General features: G+C 36.3%; 2 pseudogenes across 1 annotated transcript; one reads left to right on the top strand and one right to left on the bottom strand.

The window, feature by feature from the left end:
* LOC148209798 (uncharacterized) overlaps nt 1-17,529 on the bottom strand; it is a 29,133-nt pseudogene extending 11,604 nt beyond the window's left edge.
* LOC111019287 (uncharacterized) lies at nt 8,627-15,778 on the top strand (annotated as a pseudogene). The gene is made up of 7 exons (XR_015792874.1): nt 8,627-8,970; nt 9,539-9,691; nt 12,565-12,657; nt 12,741-12,884; nt 14,004-14,111; nt 15,147-15,198; nt 15,271-15,778. The product of XR_015792874.1 is annotated as an uncharacterized LOC111019287 (transcript).
* Nucleotides 17,530-17,993: the final 464 nt, after the last annotated feature.

Below are 17,993 nucleotides of genomic sequence, written 5' to 3'. Positions count from 1 at the left end.
CGTAGGAGATTGGATAAATTAGGATTATTTATTTTTTTTGATAAGAGATAAATCAGGATTATTTAGATGTTCTTGATAGTATAACTACTAAACATTGGATATACATAAAAGCAACATTGGAAACCTAATATCCTAATTCTGCAATGGGAAAAGCAAGATTTTTAAATGTCGTGCTTGTATTTTATAGCCTTCAACTGGTAACTTGAAAGTGCAAGCTGCACTAGTTATACTATTTCTTCTATAAGAAAAGAAACCATGTTCTCCGTAAAACAGAAAGTTACACGGGAAAGACATGGATTATGAACTTGAAATAGTGACCAGGGAGACTAAAATACTATGCACTTTTGTTGTAGGCATTCGTAGAGCATCCAAAAACAATAATAATAACTATAATAGGGTCATCGTAAAGATAATGGTGCCAAACTCATCCTCATCAATAATGACCAAACTAGGATCATTTAACATTTTAGAAATATTAGCCACTGGAATGCTAAAAAAAGATATAGGAGCAAAAGTTATTATTGATTCCTTCCTTTTTGTTATATAAACTCATGAAAGAAAATGTTAGTTTGAAATTTTAACTCAATATTCTTCCAAGAATTGGCATACAATGCAAGGCACAAGCGAACCGAAAATATCCGACCTCATATCTGCAGCTTTAATAGTGTACAGAGTATTCTTAAGCCCAACGGAAGCAAGATATTCCTCAGTCTCTTTAGACAATGAGTGTCTTTTATACACGCTAACAGGAAGATCACATATCTGCCATAAAAAAAGACAAGATAACACTTGAGATTAATTCACTAAATCAAACGCATAAATTAGAAAAGAATGTGCAGCTTCTAGTATTTCCAGTTTTCTAAGATTACAGTAGATAATTAACAAAAAACTAAGCCTTTCAAGGAAAACATATGCTTGAAGCAACAAACAACCCGCTGAAAGTGAATAACTGATCAATCACCGAACCGATGCTGTGAAAAAAATTGAATATAGTTAATAGAAATGCCTCTAATGCAACTTGATACGAGATGCACCTCAACCAGATTAGGCAGTAAATTTGCAGGGACTACAACAATTCAAGATGGTAAGAAAAACGAGGTACACGCAAGAAATGAATCAAACAAAGTAGGCCCAATAGGCAGCCATTTGTTGGCGTATCATGAAGGAGCTAGCTTGAGAACAACAAATATATCAACGACAACAATCTTGGCAAAAATTCCAAGCCTCGAGAGAAAGAACCACAGAATCACTATTCACTACTTAAAGTTGAAAGAAATGATTATCGAAGATCCAATTTGAGCCTGACAGTCACTAAAATTTTTTATAGACTCCAACAGCATCCCCCTTCCGTAAAACAAAGAAGTCGCCTTTCTCCGGTTCCATGGAAGAAGGTTTAGTATCTAACTTCCGCGAACGAGAATTGCCCTTGGTGATTTTTCGGGACGAATAGCAGCGCAGATGGAATCTAGAGCACACAGTATCTCAAGCAGCAACCTTAAGAGCGGCAATGTGAAAACTTCACCTCCAGTAGGGATTGAAGCAACCATTAATGGAGGTCGTAGGCAGAAAAACACAGGCTCTTCTGAAAATGGCGCGAGTATAGGTAAACAGTTACGAGAAGCAGTTCATAGAGGGTAACTTTCCAGGAACTATTAGCATTCCAGGATTCCCAACTTTAATGTAAAAAACTCCAAAGAAAGTTGGGATATTTGATTACTTCATTACATAACAATTCTCATTTTTTAAGCAATGATTACTTCATTATGTAACTCAGAGATGTTCTCATTTTTTACCTTCCACGATCCTTGGACCTGTTAAATGAAATGTGCTTGGTTTAAAATATTTAAGAAGTTGGGGACAAACGAGATGCCATGGGATCAAAATAAAGATGAATCGAGGTACTGCACAGAGAGCTAGGACTGACAGATTAGGTTGTTCTTATATAAGGGGGCTGAAAATTACAGAATACTAGCAGGTTTAATTCAAGTTTAGAAGTGCCACATACAAAATAAACACTGTATTAGTGTTTCAACAAAACCATGTACTAGAGAATGAAACTGAAGATGAGAACTTGTAAAATAAAACTAACCACAAGATGGAGCTGGATGCATTTTAGTTCTTTAATTGAAACGAGCATGCCTAGTAATTATCGAACAACATGTAAAAACTGTGTTTGGGTTCAAATTTGGATCTTTCCCAACACTTTCTATAGAACCTCCAAAATGCTAATCCACATTACAGAATACTGGGAATTCAAAAGAACTCACGATGTTATACTTTTCAAATCCAAGACCGGAATTGTTAACATCCCGAGGAAAGATCTTCCACCCCCCACCGGCAAAGAATATTTTAAGCAATGAGCTAGTTATGATGAGTGGTGTGGCATCAGATCAGATTCAAATCCATGCCAAGAGGTCGTGATCCACTTGACACTCCATATTTTTGTTCAAAACATCAAGTTGGTTTTCTTTAAACAAACGCTTCCATAATTTGGTATTGGGAGAATCTTTACAGAGCATGTGCATTGAGAAAAAGAAGTTGAGTCTCTTTTTACCCTCCCTGAAGGAAACAGTAGTAAAATCCTAGATGGAATCAATATTTTTGCAGAGATTGCATGCAGGGCAAGTTGAGCTATTGGTTGATCCTATCCTATATTAAGACATTGACTTTCATGCAACTTGGAACATTCTTTACCTTCAACACAAATGTTCCCTACAAAATAATAATAATAATTTCAGAAGATTTGACAAAAGAAATCTTTTAAATACGTACTTTTAAGCTCTGTTTTTCTTGCTAAATCCAAAGATCGACCGTTAAACCCATCCCTACGAATTAAGACAAAAAATAATTCTACCCAACAGGTTTATGGATTTAGAAACAACAAGAGGTGGGTTGACCAAGTTCAAAAAATAACACAACAAAGTTTGTTAGCGAAAAAGATTTTAACCAACCTGCAGACAAGTTTGGAGTCACCTTGGACATGGATCCTAGTAAACCCTTTCTGAAGAGCATACTTCAACCCTAAAAGAATAGCTCGATATTCAACAATATTATTTGTTGCTGTACCTAAGCCTTCACGAAGTATACATATCTACTCCAAAGGAGAGAGGGAGATTAGACATACATGAAAAAGAATAAATAAATAATCTGGGTTCCAAAAGGAAGAATGTATACCACCCTTCCATCATGTGCTCGCAGAACAGCTCCTGCTCCAGCTTGCCCAAGATTTCCTTTCAAAGCACCATCGAATTCTAGAAAGCAACATTCCTGTACATGAAATATTATGATGGCAACCAAAATCTGTTGTTCAGGTAAATTGAAAATTTAAACTAATATTTTAAAGAGATCTTTTAAGAATTTGGACGCTGAGATGAAAGCAAAAATAGCAGTTAGTTTAGCAACAAAACTAAAAAGAGATTCCACTAATTTTCATCCTCGCATTTTTTAGTACCCAAATAAAATATGATAATCATTAAGTAACCATTTTTTTTTTGGATAAGAAACTTTATATATAGAAAAAAGCATAGAGACAAAAAACAGCCTAAGGGCACGGGGAAGAGGGCTCCCCCTCCCAAAAACTAGTGAAGTAAAGCACTCTAATCTTGCATAATTGACGAGAGGCTATAATTACAAAAGAATTTTCTATGCCTATAACACCACTAAGAAGTGTGTAATTGAACAGTGTTACAAATAATTTCTAAAGAGGAGGACTTATCTTTAAAAATTCTATTGTTTCTTTCCATCCAGAGGTTCCAAATAAGGGCTCTAGCTGCACAATTCCATAGAATTTTTGCTTTCCCTTTAAAATTCCACCTCCGTAGAGCTTCATTCATCCACCAATAAATATTATGAGACAAGCAAATGGAGTACCCAAAGATTTGCAGCAGAAAGAACCACCCACGAAGAGCAAACTGGAAGTGAAGAAAAATGTGATCCATGGTATCCTCAGTCTGATTGCAAAGAACACAAACGGAAGGAGAAAGAGCCCAATTTGGACATCTTCGCTAGAGTCTATCTGCTGTGTTTACAGCTTGGTTGGCTAGGATCCAAAGGAAAACTTTCGCCTTTTTTGGAATTGAGAATTTCCAAAGAAGGGAAGTTAAAGGAGAGTTCAAAAACTTGGGGAGTCGGAGCTTTGCTCCCTCATACCCAGAGGCACCCGCACCAATCCCAAGGCTCGAACCCGGGAGACATTAAGGATTTTTTGTATTAAGCTCATCGGAAGGTTCGAACTTGAGACTTCTAAGCCAGTATGACCAAGAGATCCCAAGTTATTGCCAACTGGGCTGCCCCTTGGGGCCGACTCAAAACTTATATACTTGTATCAAAACTACCATGCATGCTAACAAACTTATTATGATCTAACTTGATATCCCAATTGACAGATGCAACAGTTCCGCAGATTACTGCGCTGGCAGGTTCTGAATGTTACAACGAGACAAGGAAACAATCAAACAAATAACTAGTTTAGAAACAGAAATCAATAGTTTCTAGCTGAAGGTCTAAAAAAAAAATTTCCCAGGGTTGTTTGCCATTTCTCTTAAACCTGAAGTTGTGATAGCAATGCTCTTTCTCTTAAACCTGAAGCTGTGATAGCATATTGCTGGTGTAATGTTCAAAGAACTTGAGATCTAGGCTTTCGAAGAGGGTTGTTCGATAGAGAAATGAAGAACTTGATGAGAATGGTTCAACGTTTGGAAGCTTTTGAGATAGGAGATGAAACAGATGTAGCAGTGTGGCCTTCGGACCCAAACAGACACTTCACTATGAAGTCTGCATACCACAAGCTAAAGGAAATTCCTCCCAAATTAAATTCTTCTCTGATAACTGGAAGGACCCTATCCCAGAAAAGGTGAAGGTCTTTCTTTGGTCCCTAGCTCATCGTGCGTTAAACACCCAGGAGAAGCTCCAAAGAAAGTGTCTGAATTGGTCTCTGCCCCCATCAACTTGCTGTCTTTGTTGGAAAGGGGTAGAGACTCTAGATCACTTGTTCATTCACTGTCCTCTTGCTACTAAAGGATGCAGTTCTTGTTTTAGTGTTTTGATATTAACATTTGTATGCCAAAAGACTTATAGAGTTGGATTTTAGAATACTTTCATGGGTGACACTTAAAACTAGAGTCTTGTGAAGATGTGCTTTTCGAGCTCTTTTGTGGAATTTATGGCTGGAGAGGAATTCATGCTCCTTTGAAGATAAAGATAAGTCTTCGGAATCTTTTTGTGATAGTGTGCAGGTCTTAGCTTCCAGGTGGTGCATACGAAATACGAAATTCTTTTGTAATTACAGCATCTATTTGATCTTACAGGATTGGAGAGCCTTTTTGTGATTAGTTCGTTTTTTGGAAGGGGCTGCCTTGGCCCCTGTTCGTAGGCTGTTTTTTCCTATCTTTTCATCAATGAATTGTTTCTTATCCAAAAAAAAAAAGTCTAAAATAAAAATTGATAGAACTCAGAGGCCAATAGACACATGTTAATACTTTACTTATTTTTTAGTTAGCCGCTTAAGCTACACTAGACAATAGATACTGGATTACATGCACCCAATTATTGAGCTAGAGAGCAGAGTATATGGTTGATAGTATTGGTTGATTGTTATGGTAGTGTCAAGACTTTGACTTACACGGTTAGAAGATATTGCTCGGGACACCATGGCATCGTGCTACTTGACATGCTTCGTCAAGGCATCTTTTGGTGTAGAAGCTACAACAGTTGACCTCTGCAAACATTTAGATCTACATAAATCACAAGTAAATAAGCATTGACAATCAAAGACCATAAGTTGCATACTAGAAGATCGAAGAAAGTCACATTGCACAAGCATTATTTTCTTCTATTAAAATTTCAGTTTGGAAGATAACATGAAATCAACTTACAACATTTTCTGATACAAGAGCTTCTCTTGATCACTTCTTTGTGGCAGCCAGGTCAGAAGCTTCACCTTTGAGAGGAGTAGTTCCATCCTGGCATAGGAAAAGAACTATATATAGACACTACTGTCAAGAGTACATAAAGACAGTCCACGTAGGAAATTGGATAAATTAGGATTATTTATTTTTTTGATAAGAGATAAATCAGGATTATTTAGATGTTCTTGATAGTACAACTACTAAACATTGGATATACATAAAAACAACATTGGAAACCTAATATCCTAATTCTGCAATGGGAAGACTAAGATTTTTAAATTCCGTGCTTGTATTTTATAGCCTTCAATTGGTAACTTGAAAAGTGCTGCACTAGTTCTACTATTCCTTCTATAAGCAAAGAAACCATGTTCTCCGTAAAACAGAAAGTTACATGGGAAGGACATGGATTATGAACTCGAAATATTGACCAGGGAGACTACAATACTATGCACTTTCGTTGCAGACATTTGTAGAGCATCCAAAAACGATAATAATAACTATAATAGGGTCATCATAAAGATAATGGTGCCAAACTCATCCTCATCAATAATGACCAAACTGGGATCATCTAACATTTTAGAAATATTAGCCACTAGAATGCTAAAAAAAGTCTAGATATAGGAGCAAAAGTTATTATTGATTCCTTCCTTTTTGTTATATAAACTCATAATATAAAATATTCGTTTGAAATTTTAACTCAAAATTCTTCCAAGTAATGTCATATAGTGCAAGGCACAAGCGAACCGAAAATATTAGACCTCATATCTGCAACTTTAATAGTGTACAGAGCATTCTTAAGCCCAACGGAAGCAAGATATTCCTCAGTGTCTTTAGGCAATGAGTGTCCTTTATACACGCTAACAGGAAGATCACATATTTGCCATAAAAAAAGAAAAGATAACACTCAAGATTATTCCATTAATTCAAACGCATAAATTAGAATAGAATGTGCAGCTTCCAGTATTTCCAGTCTTCTAAGATTACAGTAGATAATTAACAAAGAACTAAGCTTCTCAAGGAAAGCATATGCTTGAAGCAACAAACAACCCGCTGAAAGTGAATAACTGATCAATCACCGAATCGATGCTTTGAAAAAAATTGAATATAGTTAATAGAAATGCCTCTAATGCAACTTGATACGAGATGCACCTCAACCAGATTAGGCAGTAAATTTGCAGGGACTACAGCAATTCAAGATGGTAAGAAAAACGTGTATTAGTTCATAAAGAGAGCTATACAAAAGCCTGTAATCGCGAAAGGTACACGCAAGAAACGAATCAAATAGAGTAGGCCCAATAGGCAGCCATTTGTTGGCGTATCATGAAGGAGCTAACTTGAGAACAAAAAATATATCAACGACAACAATCTTGGCAAAAATTCCAAGCCTCGAGAGAGAACCACAGAATCACTATTCACTACTTAAAGTTGAAAGAAATGATTACCGAAGATCCAATTTCAGCCTGATAGTCACTAGAATTTTTATATACTGCAACAGCATCCCCCTTCCGTACAACAAAGAAGTCGCCCTTCTCCGGTTCCATAGAAGAAGGTTTAGTATCAAACTTCTGCAAACGAGAACTGCCCTTGGCGATTTTTCGGGACGAATAGTAGTGCAGATGGAATCTGGAGCACACGGAATCTAAAGCATCAACCTTAAGAGCGGCATTGTGAAAACTTGACCTCCAGTAGGGATTGAAGCAGCCATTAATGGAGGTCGTAGGCAAAAAAAACGCTGGTTCTTTTGAAAATGGCATGAGTATAGGTAAACAGTTGCGAGAAGCAGTTCATGAAAGGGTAACTTTCTAGGAACTATGAGCATTCCAAGATTTCCAATTTTAATGTAAAAAACTCCAAAGAAAGTTGGGCTATTGAACCATTTGACCAAACAAATGCTTGGGTTTTGCTTAAATTGACCTACCAATTCAAAATACTTTTTTCTAACTCCTAACAATATTGTATTTGAAATAAAAAAAATTATTTAATTTTAAAATCTGCGAAATTACACTGATGCCCCCGACGATAAAAATTGATGCGCTCAAAGAAAAACTAGAACCGTTGACCTCTCTCTAATGAATTCTTTCTCTTGCACTGAATTCATTAATTTGGGAAAGGAATACAAAGACCTATTTATAGAAAAGAGGAACACATGTTTTACAATAGAAGCCAATAGTTTGTTATAACAACCCAACTGAGAACTAAACAAACTGAGCTTTAGTGATTATATTTAACTCCCCCAAGTCAAGTCAATGGTATACGGAGAACTAAACAAATTGAGCTTTAGTTACAAATTAACTAAAGCTCAATTTGTTTAGTTCTCGGTTGGGCTGTTATAACAAACTATTGGCTTCTGTTGTAAAACATGTGTTCCTCTTCTCTATAAATAGGTCTTTGTATTCTTTTCCCAAATTAATGAATTCAGTGCAAGAGAAAGAATTCATGAGAGAGAGGCCAACGGTTCTAGTTTTTCTTTGAGGGCATCAATTTTTTTCGTTGGGGGCATTAGTATAATTTCGCGGATTTTAAAATTAAATAATTTTTTTTATTTCCAATACAATATTGTTAGGAGTTAGAAAAAAGTATTTTGAATTGGTAGGTCAATTTAAGTATAACCCAAGCATTTTTTTTGGTCAAATGGGTCAATATCCCAACTTTCTTTGGTGTTTTTTACATTAAAGTTGGGAATCCTGGAATGCTCATAGTTCCTGGAAAGTTACCCTCTGATGAACTGCTTCTCGCAACTGTTTACCTATACTCATGCCATTTTCAAAAGAACCAGCGTTTTTTTTGCCTACGACCTCCATTAATGGCTGCTTCAATCCCTACTGGAGGTCAAGCTTTCACAATGCCACCCTTAAGGTTGCTGCTTTAGATTCCGTGTGCTCCAGATTCAATCTGCACTGCTATTCGTCCCGAAAAATTGCCAAGGGCAGTTCTCGTTCGTGGAAGTTAGATACTAAACCTTCTTCCATGGAATTGGAGAAAGGCGACTTCTTGTTGTACGGAACGGGGGTGTTGTTGGAGTCTATAAAATTTTAGTGACTGTCACGCTCAAATTGGATCTTCGGTAATCATTTCTTTCAACTTTAAGTAGTGAATAGTGATTCTATGGTTCTTTCTCTCGAGGCTTGGAATTTTTGCCAAGATTGTTGTCGTTGATATATTTTTTGTTCTCAAGCTAGCTCGTTCATGATACGCCAACAAATGGCTGCCTATTGGGCCCTACTCTGTTTGATTCGTTTCTTGCGTGTACCTTTCGCGATTACAGGCTTTTGTATTGCTCTCTTTATGAACTAATACACGTTTTTCTTACCATCTTGAATTGTTGTAGTCCCTGCAAATTTACTGCCTAATTTGGTTGAGGTGCATCTCATATCAATTTGCATTAGGGGCATTTCTATTAACTATATTCAATTTTTTTCAAAGCATCGGTTCGGTGATTGATCAGTTATTCACTTTCAGCGGGTTGTTTGTTGCTTCAAGCATATGTTTTCCTTGAGAAGCTTAATTTTTTGTTAATTATCTACTGTAATCTTAGAAGACTGGAAATATTGGAAGCTGCACATTCTTTTCTAATTTATGCGTTTGATGTAGTGGATTAATCTCGAGTGTTATCTTTTCTTTTTTTATGGCAGATATGTGATCTTCCTGTTAGCATGTATAAAAGACCCTCATTGCCTAAAGACACTGAGGAATATCTTGCTTCCGTTGGACTTAAGAATGCTCTATACACTATTAAAGCTGCAGATATGAGGCCTGATATTTTCGGTTCGCTTGTGCCTTGCACTGTATGACATTACTTGGAACAATATTGAGTTAAAATTTCAAACGAATATTTTATATTATGAGTTTATATAACAAAAAGGAAGGAATCAATAATAATTTTTGCTCCTATATCTAGACTTTTTTTAGCATTCCAGTGGCTAATATTTCTAAAATGTTAGATGATCCGAGTTTGGTAATTATTGATGATGATGAGTTTCGCACCATTATCTTTATGATGATCTTATTATAGTTATTATTATTGTTTTTGGATGCTCTACAAATGTCTGCAACGAAAGTGCATAGTATTTTAGTCTCCCTGGTCACTTTTTCGAGTTCATAATCTTTGTCCTTCTCGTGTAACTTTCTGTTTTATGGAGAACATGGTTTCTTTTCTTATAGAAGTAATAATATAACTAGTGCAGGTTGCACTTTCAAGTTACCAGTTGAAGGCTATAAAATACAACTGCGGCATTTAAAAATCTTGCTTTTCCCATTGCAGAATCAGGATATTAGGTTTCCAATGTTGTTTTTATGTATATCCAATGTTTAGTAGTTGTACTATCAAGAACATCTAAATAATCCTGATTTATCTGTTATCAAAAAAATAAATAATCCTAATTTCTCCAATCTCCTACATGGACTGTCTTTATGTACGCTTGACAGTAGTTTATATATATAGTTCTTTTCCTGTGCCAGGATGGAGCTACTTCTCTCAAAGGTGAAGCTTCTGACCAGGCAGCCACAAAGAAGAGATCAAGAGAAGCTTTTGTATGAGAAGATGTTGTAAATTGATTTCATGTTATCGTCTAAATTGAAACAATTCATTGCAGCCCCTTCCAAAAAACGAACTAATCACAAAAAGGCTCTCCAATCCTGTAAGATCAAAGAGAGGCTGTAATTACAAAAGAATTTCGTATTTCGTATTCACCACCAGGAAGCTAAGACCGACACACTATCACAAAAAGATTCCGAAGACTTATCTTTATCTTCAAAAGAGCGTGAATTCCTCTCCAGCCATAATTCCACAAAAGAGCTCAAAAAGCACATCTCCACAAGACTCTAGTTTTAAGTGTCACCCATGAAAGCATTCTAAAATCCAACTCTACAAGTCTTTTGGCATACAAATGTTAATATCAAAACACTGAAACAAGAACTACCATCCTTTAGTAGCAAGAGGACAGTGAATGAACAAGTGATCTAAAGTCTCTGCCCCTTGCCAACAAAGACAGCAAGTTGATGGGGGCGGAGACCAATTCAGACACTTTCTTTCGAGCTTCTCCTGGGTGTTTAACGCACGATGAGCTAGGGACCAAAGAAAGACCTTCACCTTTTCTGGGATACGGTCCTTCCAGTTATCAGAGAAGAATTTAATTTGGGAGGAATTTTCTTTAGCTTGTGGTATGCAGACTTCATAATGAAGTGTCTGTTTGGGTCCGAAGGCCACACTGCTACATTTGTTTCATCTCCTATCTCAAAAGCTTCCAAACGTTGAACCATTCTCATCAAGTTCTTCATTTCTCTGTCGAACAACCCTCTTCGGAAGCCTAGATCCCAAGTTCTTTGAACATTACACCAGCAATATGCTATCACGGCTTCAGGTTTAAGAGAAAAGGCATTACTATCACAACTTCAGGTTTAAGAGAAATGGCAAACAACCCTGGGAAATATTTTTATTTTAGACATTCAGCTAGAAACTATTGATTTCTGTTTCCAAACTAGTTATTTGTTTGATTGTTTCCTTGTCTCGATGTAACATTCAGAACCTGCCAGCACAGTAATCTGCGTAACTGGGATATCAAGTTAGATCATAATAAGTTTGTTAGCATGCATGGTAGTTTTGATACAAGTATATAATTTTAGAGTCGGCCCCAAGGGGCAGCCCAGTTGGCACTAGCATGGGATCTCTTGGTCATACTGGCTTAGAAGTCTCAAGTTCGAACCTTTCGATGAGTTTAATACCAAAAATCCTTAATGTCTCCCGGGTTTGGGTCTTGGGGCGGGTGCGGGCACCTCTGGGTATGAGGGAGCAAAGCTTCGACTCCCCAAGTTTTTGAACTCTCTTTTAAGTTCCCTTCTTTGGAAATTCTCAATTCCAATAAAGGCGAAAGTTTTCCTTTGGATCCTAGCCCACCGAACTGTAAACACAGCAGATAGACTCCAGCGAAGATGTCCAAATTGGGCTCTTTCTCCTTCCGTTTGTGTTCTTTGCAATCAGAATGAGGATACCATGGATCACATTTTTCTTCACTGCCAGTTTGCTCTTCGTGGATGGTTCTTTCTACTGCAAATCTTTGTGTACTCCATCTGCTTGTCTCAGAATATTTATGGGTGGATGAATGAAGCTCTTCGGAGGTGGCATTTTAAAGGGAAAGCAAAAATTCTATGGAATTGTGTCACTAGAGCCCTTATTTGGAACCTCTAGATGGAAAGAAACAATAGAATTTTTAAAGATAAGTCCTCCTCTTTAGAAATTTTTTGTAACACTGTTCAATTATACACTTCTTTGTGATGTTATAGTCATAGAAAATTCTTTTGTAATTATAGCCTCTCGTCAATTATGCAAGATTAGAGTGCTTTACTTCACTAGTTTTTGGGAGGGGGAGCCCTCTTCCCCCTGCCCTTAGGCTGTCTTTTGTGTCTATGCTTTTTATCTATATATAAAGTTTCTTATCGAAAAAAAATGGTTACTTAATGATTATCATATTTTATTTGGGTACTAAAAAATGCGAGGATGAAAATTAGTGGAACCTTTTTTAGTTTTGTTGCTAAACTAACTGCTATTTTTGCTTTCATCTCAGCGTCCAAATTCTTAAAAGATCTTTTTAAAATATTAGTTTAAGTTTTCAATTTACCTGAACAACAGATTTTGGTTGTCATCATAATATTTCATGTACAGGAATGTTGCTTTCTAGAATTCGATGGTGCTTTGAAAGGAAATCTTGGGCAAGCTAGAGCAGGAGCTGTTCTGCGAGCACATGATGGAAGTGTGGTATACATTCTTCCTTTTGGAACCCACATTATTTATTTATTCTTTTTCATGTATGTCTAATCTCTCTCTCTCCCTTGGAGTAGATATGTAGACTGCGTGAAGGCTTAGGTACGGCAACCAATAATATTGCTGAATATCGAGCTATTCTTTTAGGATTGAAGTATGCTCTTCAGAAAGGTTTTACTAGGATCCATGTCCAAGGTGACTCCAAACTTGTCTGTATGCAGGTTGGTTAAAATCTTTTTCGCTAACAAACTTTGTTGTGTTATTTTTTGAACCTGGTCAACTCATTTCTTATTGTTTCTAAATCCATAAATCTGTTGGGTAGAATTATTTTTTGTCTTAATTTGTAGGGATGGGTTTAATGGTCGATCTTTGGATTTACCAAGAAAAACAAAGCTGAAAACTTCGTATTTAAAAGATTTCTTTTGTCAAATCTTGTGAAATTATTATTATTTTGTAGGGAACATTTGTGTTGAAGGTAAATAATGTTCCAAGTTGCATGAAAGCCAATGTCTTAATATAGGATGGGATGAACCAATAGCTCACCTTGCCTTGCATGCAATCTCTGCAATAATACTGATTCCATCTAGGATTTTACTACTGTTTCCTTCAGGGAGGGTAAAAAGAGACTCAACTTCTTTTTCTCAATGCACCTGCTCCGTAAAGATTCCCCCAATACCAAATTACGGAAGCGTTTGTTTAAAGAAAACCAACTTGATATTTTAAACACAAATATGGAGTGCCAAGTGGATGACAACCTCTTGGCATGGAGTTGAATCTGATATGATGCCACACCACTCATCATAACTAGCTCATTGCTTAAAATATTCTTTTCCGGTGGGGGGTGGAAGATCTTTCCTCGAGGTGTTAACAATTCCGGTCTTGGATTTGAAAAGTATAACGTCGTGAGTTCTTTTGAATTCCCAGTATTCTGTAATGTGGATTAGCATTTTGGAGGTTCTATAGAAAGTGTTGGGGAAGATCCAAATTTGAACCCAAACACAGTTTTTACATGTTCGATAATTACTAGGCATGCTCGTTTCAATTAAAGAACTAAAATGCATCCAGCTCCATCTTGTGGTTAGTTTTATTTTACAAGTTCTCATCTTCAGTTTCATTTTCTAGTAGCATGGTTTTGTTGAAATACTATTACAGTGTTTATTTGAATATTTTGTATGTGGGACTTCTAAACTCGGATTAAACCTGCTAGTATTCTGTAATTTTCTACCTCCTTATATCAAACAACCTAATCTATCAATCCTAGCTCTCTGTGCAGTACCATGAATTCATCGTTTGTCCCCAACTTCTTAAATATTTTAAACCAAGCATATTTCATTTAACAGGTCCAAGGATTGTGGAAGGTAAAAAATGAGAACATCTCTGAGTTATGTAATGAAGTAATCAAGCTGAAGGATAAATTTCTCTCGTTCCAGATCAGTCATGTACTACGGGTCAGTGCATTAATTCTTTTCTATTTGCATATCTTACGGTGATGTTAGTTTGTTTCTGTACATTACTGTTTTTGTCCTCTTAAGCATTCAGTGTAGGCTCTTTGCTATTCGAGATCTGAAGGTTGGTAAAAGATATTTTGAACCTTAATCCCACTCGTTGATTTCTACAGTTAATTGAGCACTTCCGCGTTTGTTCATTACTACAGTTTTGATCTGATTCATACGTTTTTTTTTTTTTTTTTGCTTTTTCTAGTTTAGATTTCATTCATACTTAAGCGTGCGTTCTTTTTCCCATATAAATATAGGATTAAACTGTACGCTTTCGAGTTCAGTTTCTAGCAAACCAGTGACCTTATCAGTCAAGTTAGAGTTTGCACGTTGCTTTCTTCCCATCTGCCCTACCATATAAAAGACACTTATGTCTGCTTCTTAAACCTTAAGAATCACGGATACGGACACGCATGACACGGACATGACATGACACGGACACGGTGACACGTTATTTCCTAGAAAATTTGGGATGCGGATATGACAAAGACACGTTTGTTAAAAAATACAATTTTTAAGATGAAAATTCAAAGTCAATAAAATTATGCATTTTTATGCTTAAAAAAATGAATTTAATGTATGTTTGCTCTCAAAATTTATTGTTTTGTCCTATATTACTATTTATGTCTATTTCTTATGCTTAACAAGTGCGTGAAATGTACCTAACAAGTGTCCGGCCCATATTTATTTTGTACCACTAGTGTGTGACACACATGTATTGAGCTAACAAATGTCCGAAACATGAATCAGTGTCTTTGCTCAAATTGTAGTGTCTGTGCTTCTTAGCATCTTTAAACTGTCGATGATATAATCATTTCTATTGAAAATGAGGGAAAAAGTTCTTATCTGAGAAGAGGAATGAGGAAGAAGTGAATGAAACTAGATGCCAATTTCTTCAAGCAACTATTAGATCCCATTTTCTTAGCTGCTGATATTTACTCGTTCATCCTCTAAAATCTTAACATTCTGCTTTTCCATCCTTGAAAGAATCTTAATTCTGAAGCCGATGCTCAAGCAAACTTGGCTATCACTCTTGCTGGTAATGCTTCTCTTAAATAATTTTAGTAACCGTAAACTTTACGAGTTACTAAGGTGATCTTTCCTATTGCAGATGGCGAAGTCCTGGAGTATGAAGAATAGTTAGAATGCACGGCAGAATATATCTTACACATTAGCACATTTTTCTGACGAATGCATATTTATACGCCAATCCGTTGTATGCTACTATTCCTTCCCAAGGTTGTCGAGATCTTTGGGTGTTGACCGTAACTCGTCCAACTGGAATTCAAGTTGTGACCTTGCTGCAATGCAGAAGTGCAGTTTACTGCATATCTGAGATAAAAACTCTTCTGGTTGTTGTGTGATTCAATTTCAATTGAAAGATTATCACTGAAATGTTGTATTAATTTTGTTTACATATTGAAAAAATAGTAGTCTTTGAGCAGATATGCTTTGTATTCTTTGTGGAACCTGTGGAAGAAGCACAGTTCAATACCAATTTTGGGAAGGCTTTAGGAAAGTGAGTTCAAAGTTCATTTGAGGATGAGTTTTTAGGAAATGTGTAATAATGTTGTCGCATACTCATGAAATTTAATTCCTTTTATAGTTTGAGTATTAAATTTAAATTATTTGATACATTATTTAATTAAGGACAAATGGGTAAATTTACACTTGCATGTTGTAAATTGTAAAGTGGTATATGACAGGATCCTGTTCTTCCACTATGTGGTTTGTATCTTTCGAATGATTCAAGACTTCTGTAAAATAGTATTTTGCTCCCGTCGTTGTCAACCTTGATTTTGCAAACGAGGAGAGATGTTTTTTGGATTGGAACACTAAGGTGTAAAAATTTTGGTACACGTATACGCTTTTTGATTTTTTTACTTATGAGGTCTAGAGTAGGTGATGTCTATTCGATCTCTGAAGTTTCAAAAAGAACCTTTTTTTTATTTTGAAGTAGATGTCTATTTGGTCATTGAAATTTCAAAATAGATGCTCTTGGTCTTTGAAGTTTCGAAAATGATTCGTTTTCTCAACTTCTTTTTCTCAATGCACATGCTCCGTAAAGATTCTCCCAATACCAAATTATGGAAGTGTTTGTTTAAAGAAAACTAACTTGATGTTATAAAAACAAATATGGAGTGTCAAGTGGATCACGACCTCTTGGCATGGATTTGAATCTGATCTGATGCCACACCACTCATCATAACTAGTTCATTGCTTAAAATATTCTTTGCCGGTGAGGGGTGGAAGACCTTTCCTCGGGGTGTTAACAATTCTGGTCTTTGATTTGAAAAGTATAACGTCATGAGTTCTTTTGAATTCCCAGTATTCTGTAATGTGGATTAGCATTTTGGATGTTCTATAGAAAGTGTTGGGGAAGATAGTTGAACCCAAACACAGTTTTTACATGTTGTTCGATAATTACTAGGCATGCTCGTTTCAATTAAAGAACTAAAATGCATCCAGCTCCATCTTGTGGTTAGTTTTATTTTACAAGTTCTCATCTTCAGTTTCATTCTCTAGCAGCATGGTTTTGTTGAAACACTAATACAATGTTTATTTTGTATGTGGCACTTCTAAACTCGGATTAAACCTGCTAGTATTATGTAATTTTCAGCCTCCTTATATAAAAATAATCTAATCTATCAGTCCTAGCTCTCTGTGCAGTACCTCGATTCATCTGTATTTTGATCCCATGGCGTCTCGTTTGTCCCCAACTTCTTAAATATTTTAAGGAAAACATATGCTTGAAGCAACAAACAACCCGCTGAAAGTGAATAACTGATCAATCACCGAACCGATGCTTTGAAAGAAATTGAATATAGTTAATAGAAATGCCTCTAATGCAACTTGATACGAGATGCACCTCAACCAGATTAGGCAGTAAATTTGCAGGGACTACAACAATTCAAGATGGTAAGAAAAACGAGGTACACGCAAGAAATGAATCAAACAAAGTAGGCCCAATAGGCAGCCATTTGTTGGCGTATCATGAAGGAGCTATGTTGAAAGAAATGATTACCGAAGATCCAATTTGAGCCTGACAGTCACTAAAATTTTTATAGACTCCAACAACATCCCCCTTCCGTACAACAAAGAAGTCGCCCTTCTCCGGTTCCATGGAAGAAGGTTTAGTATCTAACTTCCGCGAACAAGAATTGCCCTTGGCGATTTTTCGGGACGAATAGCAGCGCATATGGAATCTGGAGCACACAGAATCTAAAGCAGCAACGTTAAGAGCGGCATTGTGAAAACTTGACCTCCAGTAGGGATTAGAGTAGCCATTAATGGAGGTCGTAGGCAGAAAAACGCTGGTTCTTCTCAAAATGGCGCGAGTATAGGTAAACAGTTGGGAGAAGCAGTTCATCAGAGGGTAACTTTCCAGGAACTATGAGCATTCTAGGATTCCTAACTTTAATGTAAAAAACTCCAAAGAAAGTTGGGATATTGACCCATTTGACCAAAAAAATGGTTCAGTTTTGCTTAAATTGACCTACCAATTCAAAATACTTTTTTCTAACTCCTAACAATATTGTATTTGAAAAAAAAGGATTATTTAATTTAAAAATCTGCTAAATTATACTGATGCCCTAAAAAAAACTAGAACTGTTGACCTCTCACTAATGAATTCTTTCTCTTGCACTGAATGCATTAATTTGGGAAAGGAATACAAAGACCTATTTATAGAGAAGAGGAACACATGCTTTACAATAGAAGCCAATAGTTTGTTATAATAGCCCAACTGAGAACTAAATAAACTGAGCTTTAGTGATTATATTTAACTCCCCCAAATCAATGGTATATGGAGAACGAACATTGAGCTCGTCCTTG

Source organism: Momordica charantia, assembly GCF_013281855.1.
Source record: "Momordica charantia cultivar OHB3-1 chromosome 8 unlocalized genomic scaffold, Mcharantia_2.0 BLBB01000008.1, whole genome shotgun sequence".
Classification (NCBI taxonomy): Eukaryota; Viridiplantae; Streptophyta; class Magnoliopsida; order Cucurbitales; family Cucurbitaceae; genus Momordica; species Momordica charantia.
The sequence above is the reverse complement of the archived record's forward strand: the minus strand, read 5'-3'. Positions and strand labels throughout refer to the sequence as shown.